Source organism: Neophocaena asiaeorientalis, unplaced genomic scaffold (genome assembly GCF_003031525.2).
Source record: "Neophocaena asiaeorientalis asiaeorientalis breed wild unplaced genomic scaffold, Neophocaena_asiaeorientalis_V1.1 scaffold129, whole genome shotgun sequence".
Taxonomy (NCBI): domain Eukaryota; kingdom Metazoa; phylum Chordata; class Mammalia; order Artiodactyla; family Phocoenidae; genus Neophocaena; species Neophocaena asiaeorientalis.
This window is the reverse complement of record NW_020172446.1, coordinates 7,305,561-7,315,672: the sequence shown is the minus strand read 5'-3', so window position 1 is coordinate 7,315,672 and position 10,112 is coordinate 7,305,561. Positions and strand designations below refer to the sequence as shown.

The 10,112-nt window shown below is 51.8% G+C and overlaps 1 pseudogene; it reads left to right on the top strand.

The window, feature by feature from the left end:
- The first annotated feature begins 202 nt into the window (after positions 1-202).
- Positions 203-5,191, top strand: LOC112393761 (high mobility group protein B1-like; annotated as a pseudogene).
- The last annotated feature ends 4,921 nt before the right edge of the window (positions 5,192-10,112 follow it).

Here is a 10,112-nt window from a genome sequence, read left to right as displayed (position 1 = left end):
CTGGGACTTTCCAGGGGGAAAACACTGCTGGGGACCTCACATGCCCTGAGTCACTCCCAGCCTCCCAGCCCCAGGCAGCTGTGAGCTCTCTGTTTACTCCTCACTCTGCAGCAGGAAGAACGGAGTGGGGCGGTGCCTTCTCCCCTCTCCATGGGAAACTGAGGCGCGTGGGGCTTAAGGGACAGCCCCAGGGTCACAAAGCATGAAAAGAACCAGCGAGCGCTGGCGCCCAGCCCAGGACAACCCTATTATTCCCTATGGAGGCTGCTCCAACGGGGGCCCCTCAGCAGAGGTAGATCCCCGCCTTCAGAGCCCAAACCCCACTTGCATATAAATGCCCTTGGGTTTCTTAAGAAGGCTGTAGAGGAGCTACAGAAAACAGATGAGGAGAAAGAAGGATGTGCCCCTGAACCAGCTCCGGGTCAGGACACCCAGCATGCCCTGGACCCCCACCCAAGGCAGGCACCCCACGCTCATCCACCCAGGGCCTCCAGAAATGAGCATCAGGCTGATGCTGGCCCGGCCCCAAAGGTCCACAAAGGCCTCTCACACAGCACCCCACCATCCTCTCCCCTCCCTGCAACAGGCACAGGTTGGAGTGGGCATGGGGTGGGGTTTATGTCCTTTCGGAAAAAAACAAACCAACCCAGCCTAGCTACAGGGTCCTCCTGGGGGTCCTGGTTTTTTCCTCTCGCCACCACCTGTAAACACCCCACCTCTGAGCTCCACCTCGGTCAGCTACACACTCTATACAGGATGTGTGTGCGCCATGACCCACCCGTAGGGGTGTCTGAGGACAGTCACCCCACCTCCCAAACAACCCACTCCGCTGAACTGTTCCGTGGAATCGCAGCGCAGGGCTCACACGCGTCCACACGAGCTGATTTCTCTTTGCAAACACCTGCATTTGCACTCACAACATACACCCCAATTCCACCCTGGGTTCAGTCCCACCCCGGACTCGCGTCCTGATCCCTGCTGACTACGGGATTACCACCCAGCCCCGAATCCGCTGACCTTCTGTGAAGCCGGCGCCCGGGGCTCACTCCTCGACGTGGACGGAATGGCAACAGTCTGTCGCGGCGGCTCTCTCGGCCCGTGTGCCCGTGCGGCGCCCGCGGGATGCTCCAGTCGCCGCCGCCAGGGGACTGCCCGAGGCGGCTCCTCGGGAACAAAGGCGCGGGGAGGGGCAGGCGCGCCCAAGGGACCCAGGGGAGCGGAGGAGGGGACAGCCCACCGGCCCACAGAAGTTCCTGGAGAATGGGGCCCGGGCCGGTGGGGAACGGAGGTGAGGAAAGATCTGCGGGTCCCTGGTGGATTGAGGAAGACAACGGTGCTCTCGCCAGCTCGTCGTGCGGTGGGGATGGAGAGGCGGTTCAGTGCTATCTGGACTTGGAAGTGGGAGGTTTTAGGGACTGCCAGAGTCCTTGAAACTGTCGTCGTCGTCCCCCCTCTACCCCCCCGCCTTCGACCTGGCAGCCGGGAGCTTTCATTCATTCGTTGCACAGCCATCCTCCCAGCTTTGGCCAAACCAAGTGTGTTCCTGAACTTGAAGGGGTTGAAGGCAGGAAGGGTGCCCTAGGGAGCCTTTGAGACGCTTGAGTCTTCCTCCCTAACCTCCACGGAGGGCGGCCTCTGAATATGGCTTGCACATCTCAGTGATGGGAAGTCCAGTCCCTCAGGGGCAGCCCACGCTGTATTCGGGCAGCTCTAAATGTTAAAAAGCCCTCCATTTAATTGCATGGAAAGCTGCATCCTTTCCATCTGCTGGCCATGGCCTCACTCTGCTCTGGCCACAACAGCTTCCTGCTTCTGGAACAGAGGTAGGGCCTTGTTAACTGCTGTTTCACTTCCCATCTCCTGTGCCCCTCCCCAGCCTTTATTCAACACCCCTCACCAGCAGCTTCTCCATAGGTCTGCCCCCTGAGTCCTTCAGAACTCAGCTCAAATGTCACCTTCTCAGAGAGGCCATCCACCTCTTCCAAACTCCCCACACACCCACTGGTCACTCTTTATCTGATGCTCTGTTTCAGTTTGTTCAGTACTCTGGTCATCTCAAGATATTCTCTTGTCTATGCGTCTATAGTCTGTCTCTCCCACTAGAATTTGTGTCCCTTGGAGGCAGGACCCTTGTCTTCCTTAAGACCAGGCATCGTAACCCCAGGGCCTGACCTGGAGCAGGGTGGAAAGCAAAAAGGAAGGCGGGTGGCCAACCCACCCTCTGAGTCCCTTCAGCAGCTTAGCCCATCACCCCAAAATGTAACCTGCTCAGCCATTCAAGGGTAACGTCAGCATGGTACTAGCAGAAGAACATGCTCAATCTCTGTCCACAAAATAAATGAGGAAATGATAGAGCATTCCTCTTAGTCTGAGACAAAATAGCACTTTCCTCCTCAGCTCTGGACTCTGCCCTGAGCTCTTGCAGCCCCAAGACATGAGCATTTTCTTAAAACATGGGGCCATACCCAAGCTTCTGGTCAACTGGAACCTCTCAGACAGCTGATGCCCTCAGCCTGCTGCCCAGGTGCAGACAAGATTGTCTCCTTTATTTCTGTTAAACTGTACCTTCTAGACTTGGACCTGGACTCCAAGCCTCCGGGGCACTTCGGGTCCAACTGTGCCATCTTGTCCGTTGGGATGGTGCCCAGGTTCCTGCCATCGGCAATGTCCCCGGCACGCTGTCTACATCCTTCCTCACCAAGTCCCTCACGAACACACTGAGCAGACTCAGCAAGGTCAGCCCACTCGTCAGCCTCCCTAGCTGTGCCCTCCCCCAGCCCACATTCCTCTGTGTCACCTGCAGGCTTTGATGGGAAGAAAAGCACAATTTCTTGCTGAAACTCAGAACCACTGTCTCCCGCTTTACCACCCCCAGCCTACCTTCTAGTCTAGAAGACCAATCAGAAAAGCAAATAAGCTTCCCCCAGCAGGATGGGTTCCCAGGGAATTCACTCCCTGATGCTGGCCCTCTATCTCTTTCTTTTCTAAGTCCCCCCAAACCATCTCTTTAATAACAGACTCTGAAACCTGACCAGCAATGATGCTGAGCTCACTTATTTATGGTTCGTGAACTTATTTCCTCTGCGCTGATAAAAATTACCCTCGCCCTCTCCCGCTTTGGGGCCCATGCCTCGTTCTCTGAGAGGCAGTGCGCATAGTGGTTGCAAGCACTGCCACTTACCCTGCGCCTCAGCTTTGTCATTTGATAAATGGGGAGTACAGTACCTAGATCATAGCATTGTTATGAAGATTAAATCAATGTATGCCCGCGAAGCATGTACAACATGACGCGTCATAAACACACAGAAGTTAGTACAACTTTTGTGATATAAGAATAATAGTTGAGAGAGACAGCGCCGGGGCAAGTGAGAGCCGGACGGGCACTGGGCGACCCTGTGCCTCGCGGAGGAAAAATAATTAAGCGTGGGCAAAGGAGATCCTAAGAAGCCGAGAGGCCAAATGTCATCATAGGCATTCTGTGTGCAAACTGGCCGGGAGGAGCACAAGAGGAAGCACCCAGACGCTTCCGTCAACTTCTCAGAGTTTTCTAAGAAGTGCTCAGAGAGGCGGAAGACCGTGTCAGCTAAAGAGAAAGGAAAGTCTGAAGACATGGCAGAGGCGGACAAGGCCCGTTAGGAAAGAGAAATGAAAACTTCTATCCTTCCTAAAGGGGAAACAAAAAAGAAGTTCAAGGGTCCCAATGCACCCAAGAGGCCTCCTTCGGCCTTTTTCTTGTTTTGTTCTGAGTGTCGTCCAAAACTCAAAGGAGAACATCCTGGCCTATCCATTGGTGATGTTGCAAAGAAACTGGGAGAGATGTGGAGTAACACTGCTGCAGGTGACAAGCAGCCTTAGGAGAAGACGGCTGCTAAGCTGAAGGAAAAGTACGGAAAGGATATTGCTGCAAACCGAGCCAAAGGGAAGCCTGATGCAGCAAACAAGGGAGTCGTCAAGGCTGAAGAAAGCAAGAAAGAGGAAGAGGAGGAAGATACAGAGGGTGATGATGAATACGTTGGTTCCAGCGCAGTTTTTTTTTTCTTGTCTATAAAGAATTTAACCCCCCTGTACACAACTCACTCCTTTTAAAGAAAAAAATCGAAATGTAAGGCTGTGTAAGATTTGTTTTTAAACTGTACAGTGTCTTTTTTTGTAGAGTTAACACACTACCGAATGTGTCTTTTTTTTTTTTTTTTGCGGTACGCGGGCCTCTCACTGCTGTGGCCTCTCCCGTTGCGGAGCACAGGCTCCAGACGCTCAGGCTCAGCGGCCATGGCTCACGGGCCCAGCCGCTCCGCGGTACATGGGATCTTCCCGGACCGGGGCACGAACCCATGTCCCCTGCATCTGCAGGCGGACTCTCAACCACTGCGCCACCAGGGAAGCCCTCGAATGTGTCTTTAGATAGCCCTGTCCTGGTGGTATTTTCAATAGCCACTAACCTTGCCTGGTACAGTATGGGGGTTGTAAATTGGCATGGAAATGTAAGGCAGGTACTTGTGGGTGCACAGCACAAATTAGTTATATATGGGGATGGTAGTTTTTTCATCTTCAGTTGTCTGTGATGCAGCTTATACGAAATAATTGTTCTGTTAACTGAATACCACTCTGTCATTGCAAAAAAAAGAAAAAAAGTTGCAGCTGTTTTGTTGACATTCTGAATGCTTCCAAGTAAATACAATTTTTTTATTTAAAAAAAAAGAATAATAGTTAACTTTTTGAGTGCTGAGTCACAGAGCTATGGCAGCTTCCTCTTCAAGTCTCCTGGGAGGTAGCCTTCCCAAGTATGAAAGCTGAAGTTATTTTGAATAACTCCATCCTTCCTATCTTATGATTGCTTCCCTCCGCCATGGACTCAACTGGGCTCCTGTGACTCTGAAGAGCATTCTTGTTCTTTGGCTCAAAAAAGGTTAGCCTCAAGCCACCTGCATGGGCAGGAGGTCCCACCGTCCTCTTCTTCCCTGGCTGTAATCTTGGGCGGGTATAGCTGGCCCACATCAGTCTTGGAGCTAGCTTCCCTTCCAGCCTTCCTACCGGTGAGCCTGCATTATGTTCATTTGTCCTTCACCTGGTGCCTGATTAATGAGCTCCTTCTCTGGGCTAGGACCTCGGGATACAGAAGCGGGAAAAGGCCCTGCCCTCATGGACCTCACATTCCGGGGGAGTCACAGACAATGAACAAATAGGCAAATAAGATAACGTCAGGTCATGGAGAGCTTTTGACGAAAGGAAAGGAGGTGAGGAAGAAGCTGCTTTACGTCAGATGGTGCTTGGCTCACAATAGGGCTTTGCACGTTGCCTGAAACTGATTCCAACCATGTGCCCTTCATGTCTGTGCTTCACCAGCATGTTCCCAGGACAGCCTCCTTCTCTGTCCCTGCAAGCATTCACAACCGTACATTCAGGATCGCGTCGCCGCGCCCTTCCTGATACTCTTGCCTCAAGCTCTAGCGCCTTTTTGGCCTTTTCTCTGCATGATCTGAAATCTGCCCTCTAGAGTTTAGGGCATTTGTCTGACCTCCCATTTCCTGAATATCAAGAGTTCCCAGGTGGCCTGAGTCACCTTTCCCAGGGTTCCTGTCACGTCACATCATCATCCAATTAATTCTTCCTCTTTGGGCAGAACTGGATCCAGAATACCTGTCCCCTCACTGCTTCCTGTACCTTCAGAAATCGTCATTGAGACAAGAGAGAGCACATGCACTGCTCTTAGCTAAACAGGACTCCTGGCAGATGTCTGGGTAGGTGAAGTCTCCCATCATCTCTGAACCTTATTCCTGGGGCCGGTTTGGGGAGATGCAGTAAGAGCATGGTCCCTGTTCTCTTGCTGGCCAGCACGTGGTGTACCCCCAAATGACATCACTTCCATTCTTCTTTGCCACCCCTCGGAGGAAAGACCTGTTCATTCTTGCCTTCAAGGGGCCTGCTAATTTAGAAGCTGGTGCAAAGAAGTTTTGATGGGGAAAGTGGGGAGAAAGGTCCTGGGTCAGGTCTAGCAGAAGCCTTGGGAAGGGATGTGGCAGCTGCAGGGCTCCCGGGGATATCTCCATCGAGACTGCTAACGCAGCTCATGTCTGTCCATAGTGTGGAGGAAGAGTGGGCGGGAAGGAGCCTGGGAGCGGGAAGCTGGGTGCCCCTCACCTGGACTCAGGATCCCAGCTGGGTTCTCTGGCATGGCAGAGGAGAGCGACAAGAAAGGAAGGGCTGGCTCTACCCAGGTCAAAGCAGGAACTGCCCAGCAAATATGCCAGCCACTCTCCCTCTTAAAGAGGAACCCGCGGGACTTCCCTGGCAGTCCAGGGGTTAAGACTCTGCGCTTCCACTGCAGGGGACACAGCTTCTATCCCTGGTCCGGGAATTAAGATTCCCACATGCCACACGGTACGGCCAAAAATATAAAATAAAAGGAACCAGCTGATGACCTCCAGGCATCATTTCACTTGAGGTTCATGATCCTTCTGACAGAAGGCAGGGAGAATATGATCATAGCCATTTTACGGAGGAGAAAGCAAAGAAAATGATTTGCCTCAAATCACTCAGTGCATTCTAGGCTTGACAAGCACCCCGGCTGACAGACTCTTTCAAAGACCCTGGAAGGCCTCTCTGCCACTGAGGACTGTGGTTCCCCACTGGGAGTTTATGGACCAGTGTGGGACTGGCTATATAATAAGTCCCAACTGGAGGGGCCTGGACGAAGGATGAGAGTAAGGGCAGTGGGTCCCCTTACCTGGAGGGAGACTCAAGGTCGGCACGGCTGAGGATGCGATGCTGCTGGGGGCTGTAGAGCCACTGGAAGGCTGTCAGTGTCCTCTCCTCAATTCGGAACCGCCCTTCCTGCACATACCTGCAGGCGAGACAGGAGAGAGTGAGGAGGTGGGCAGGCGGGGCTCTGCAGGGATCCTTTGGGAGTTGGCCCTACTTGCTAGAAAATGATAGATGAGAGGTACCTGTCCCCAAATATACCCCCTGCTCGTCTGCCAGAAAGCCCTGTTTCCAGAGAGCCGCCGTTAAAATTCCCTGAAGAAGAGGCAGCTACAGGAAGCAGGTTTCAACTCAATAGATGGAAAAACTTTTTACAAGTTAGTTGTCTGGGGCTTCCCTGGTGGCGCAGTGGTTAAGAATCTGCCTGCCAAGGCAGGGGACACGGTTTCGATCCCTGATCCGGGAAGATCCCACAGCCAGGGAGCAACTAAGCCCGTGCACCACGACTACTGAAGCCCACGTGCCTAGAGTCCGTGCTCCGCAACAAAGAGTAGCCCCCACTCGCCGCAACTAGAGAGAGCCCACACACAGCTATGAAGACCCAATGCAGCCAAAAATAAATAAACAAAATAAATAAATTTATTTTTAAAAAGTTAGTTGTCTGGGGCTTCCCTGGTGGCACAGTGGTTGAGAGTCCGCCTGCCAATGCAGGGGACGCAGGTTCGTGCCCCGGTCCGGGAAGATCCCACATGCCACGGAGCAGCTGGGCCTGTGAGCCATGGCCGCTGAGCCTGCGCGTCCGGAGCCTGTGCTCCGCAACGGGAGAGGCCACAACAGTGAGAGGCCTGCGTACCGCAAAAAAAAAAAAAAAAAGTTAGTTGTCTGAAGTTGAAAGGAGTCACTGGGAAGGAGTGAGTTCCCTGTCACCAGAGGTATGTAAGCAGAGGCTGGGCAGGGGATTCAAGCATCAGACAAGTGTCCATTCTCCAAGCCCTTTATAAGACTGAGACATTGGATTTCTTAAGTTCACAGCAGGAGAAAGTCTGCTCTGGAGTGGGGGTCATGAGTCAGATGTCAGGATTAGATCTTCCAGAACCTCAAGGGTCACTCACAGGGTCCCAGCCACCCTCTGGATCGACAATCAGCCCAGAGCAAGGATCGGGGAAGCTGAACACGAAAGGATCTCACCCACCCTGGCCACCCATTCCTGGTAGAATCATAAATCTGTCCATTAATTCAGTATTTATTGAGTGCCCACGACAATGAGCAAAAGATACATAATCCTGCCATCCTGGAGTTTACAGTTTTGTGGGGAGAGAAGCCATCAAATAATCACATGAACAATATATCATTTTAAACAGGCCCTCTCATACATTGCCAGTGGGATTGTCAATTGATACAAGCCCTCTGCTGTATAGCCTGACAACATCTGTCTAAATTATACATGTAATTCCTCTGTAATCCAGCGATCCCCCTTCAGAGAATTTATCTACAGATTCTAGCATGTTGGACAAGGTAATCCGTGGCATTGTTTATGACAAAAGACAGGGAATGGCCCAAGCACCCATCAGCAGGGGATTGGTTAAATAAATTATGGTGCATCCATACAGTAAAACAGTGTGCAGACATAAAAAGTGTTTTAGGGACTTCCCTGGTGGCGCAGTGGTTAAGAATCTGCCTGCCAATGCAGGGGACACGGGTTCGAGCCCTGGTCCGGGAAGATCCCACGTGCCGGGGAGCAACTAAGCCCGTGCGCCACAACTACTGAGCCTGTGTGCCACAACTACTGAAACCTGGACGACTAGAGTCCATGCTCCGCAACAAGAGAAGCCACCGCAATGAGAAGCCCATGCACCGCAATGAAGAGTAGCCCTTGCTTGCTGCAACTGGAGAAAGCCCGCGCGCAGCAACGAAGACCCAACGCAACCAAAAATAAATAAATAAAATAAATTTATATTAAAAAAAAATGTATCCTGGAGCTCTTTGCATGATAGCACACAGAGAATGCCCTCAATTAAAACACTTTTTAAAAAAAATTTTATTTATTTTTATTTTTGGCTCTGTTGGGTCTTCGTTGCTGCGCACGGGCTTTCTCTCGTTGCGGTGAGCCGGTGCTACTCTTTGTTGCGGTGGGCGGGCTTCTCATTGCAGTGGCTTCTCTTGATGCGGAGCATGGGCTCTAGGCGCGTGGGCTTCAGTAGTTGTGGCATGTGAGCTCACTAGTTGTGGCTAGCGGGTCTAGAGCACAGGCTCAGTAGTTGTGGCATATGGGCTTAGTTGCTCCCCGGCATGTGGGATCTTCCCAGACCAGGGCTCGAACCCATGTCCCCTGCATTGGCAGGTGGATTCTTAACCACTGTGCCACCAGGGAAGCCCCAGGATATGTTGTTAAGAGAATAAAAATCAAGTGCAGAAAGGGCAGTATGTGTACTTTATGTTTAAAAAGGGGGAGAGAATAAAGTAGGAATTCCTATTTGCTTATCTTCATATGTAGAAATTCTGGAGACACAAAAGCTAATAAAAGTAGTTACCTGGGTGGGGGTAAGGGAGAGCTGGGGGAATGGTGGGGATGGGGGAGTGACTTTTTAACAGTGTGTCTTTTTATACAGGAGAGGTATTACCTATTATTCCAAATGTTTAATTGTGTGTGTGTGTCCATGTTATGAAATTACAAACTGCATAAAGTGCTATGAAAAGAAAAAGTTGTGCAGGTGCTCTGATATTGCCCGATGGGGCACAGGCTATCTGCTGGGGGAGGAGATTTCCCAGAATGCAGGTTGCTGGAGGGCAGAGGGCTTTCATTGCTCCTATGGTCTCCCAAACCAAAACGTCTGGTCCCTGCCTGTCTCCCTTCACTCTCTTCGATATGATCTGATGGGCATTTCAGTAAGACCATCCTGGTGGAAAAGAGCAAGGTAGCCAGGTTAGATGTTCCTGCAGGGGTCCAGGTGGGACAGTGTTGGTTTGTACAGGGGATAGTGCTGGAGATGGAGAGAAATGGGAGGACTCAAGTGAGCGAAGGAGGTAGTATCCACTGGTCCAGGGGATGGGTTGGACACAGGTGAAGGGGAGACAGACAACAAAGTTGTTCCTGAGTTCCTGGTTTGTGCGGGCATCTGGCTGCAGTGCCATTCAAGCTGGACAAGGACAAGTTTGGGAGGGAAGATCCTGACTTTATGACTTCAGTTTGGGACATGACCTTCCTCCATGACCTACTTCCTGCCCCAAGATGACTCCTGCCCTATAAACCCTGGCTCAAGACTTGTCTCCTCCAGGAAGCCTGCCCTGATTAATCTCGTCCTAGTCTGAGGATGAGTTTCTATGCCTTTCCCCATCCTTGGGCTCCTCGATATGCGCTCCCCGTCCTTGCCATAGCCATCCCTCCTCTCCTCGACTCCCATTTCCCCAAGGCA